Raw genomic sequence first — 1,468 nt, 5'->3', positions numbered from 1 at the left:
CCCCCCATGGGGGATGGACACGCTGCAGTCCTCCATTTCTCTCAGGATTTTGGGTATGCACGCATATGTACCTGGCATGGTTTTCAAGCCTCTGGGTCTGTAGTTGGAACCACACCGGTGACCACGTGCTATCAGCTACCCTGACCACACCACTGGCTGGCCCTAGATTTCACCCCTTTCTAGCTATGGGACTTTGAGCAAGTAACAGCACATAGCTGAGCCTATTAACCTGCAGAATGTTTCCAGGTGTGAAGTTCCATCAGGGGAGCAGCTCGCGGTATGGCGGAGGTGGCTGCATCCCGCGTATCCAGCACAATTCAAGCCCCAGCCTAGTGACGTGGAACACACTGGGGGCCAGTGTATGGCGTGCCTAGGGGCTGGACTCCCTTGTGGCCCTCCGCCACCCCTCCGCCACTCGAGTGCCAGACCTGGCGGCCTGCTCACCGTCCCTCTCTGGACAAATTTAAATAAATAAGTAAATAAATTTCAATGAAAGAATTCTTTTAAAAAGGAAAAAACGAAAAACACACTAAATACGTGTGTATGTGCCCAAAAATCCCAAGAGGAGGGAGAAATGGAGGAGAAAGGATTGTGATGTAACAATTCCCCGTGGGGGTGTTTTCTCACTTTTCCTCTCTGTCTCTGGCAAACTCCTATGCACTCTGGCCAAAAACAAAAGGAAATTATTTATTATTATTATTGTTGTTGTTTAATTTGACCAAAAAGGAAGAGAGGGATAGTGAGAAAGCAAGCTCCTAGGTCCAGGCTCAAGTGTGGTCAGCCGTATGAGAGTCCAGTGCCTTAACCACCATGCTACTGCTGGCCCCCTGGCAAGAATTAAAAAAAAAATAACTATAGGGACCACCAGGGGAAGTGGTGGTTAAGGGCGCTGGACTGCCACATGGCCAACCGCGGTTTAAGTTCCAGACCTAGAAACTTGCTTCCTCACTTTCCCTCTCTCTCTGTCTCATTCTGTCCCAATCTGGTCAAATTTAAATAAATAAAGTTCAATAAAATAATTCTTAAGATAATAATTATAGGAACCAGCAATTAGCATAATGGCTATGTCGCTGGACTCCCATGTAGTTGACTGCAGTTTGAGTCTCGGACGCATTGGCTTACACTCACGCTGGGCTTGTGTGTGTGTACGTGCCCAAGATCCCAAGGGGAGAATGGAGAAGAGATTGTGGCATGGCCTTCCCCCAACCCCCCACCCCAGGGTGATTTCTCGCTTTCTGTCTCTCTGTTACTCTGTATCTTTCTGGCAAGCGCACGCACACACACCCTATAGCAAAAACCTCTCAAGTAATAATAATAATAATTGTAACAGGCGGGCAGGTAGTACAGCGGTTAAGGCACTGGACTCCATGTGGCCAACCACAGTTCGGGTCCCCGGCCTGGTGGCTTTCTTTCTCTCTTTTCCTTTCCCTTTCTCTCTTCCTCGTTAAATTTATTTATTTATTTATTT

At 47.8% G+C, this 1,468-nt stretch overlaps 1 protein-coding gene across 1 annotated transcript in view; it reads left to right on the top strand.

Moving 5' to 3' along the window:
- The window catches only part of EIF3I (eukaryotic translation initiation factor 3 subunit I), a gene marked incomplete at its 5' end in the record, with an annotated part of 9,592 nt that overhangs the window by 3,416 nt on the left and 4,708 nt on the right, over positions 1-1,468 (top strand). The window lies entirely within an intron of this gene.

This window comes from Tupaia chinensis, unplaced genomic scaffold (assembly GCF_000334495.1).
Source record: "Tupaia chinensis unplaced genomic scaffold, TupChi_1.0 Scaffold000573_1, whole genome shotgun sequence".
In the NCBI taxonomy this organism is placed as follows: domain Eukaryota; kingdom Metazoa; phylum Chordata; class Mammalia; order Scandentia; family Tupaiidae; genus Tupaia; species Tupaia belangeri.
The sequence above is the reverse complement of the archived record's forward strand: the minus strand, read 5'-3'. Positions and strand labels throughout refer to the sequence as shown.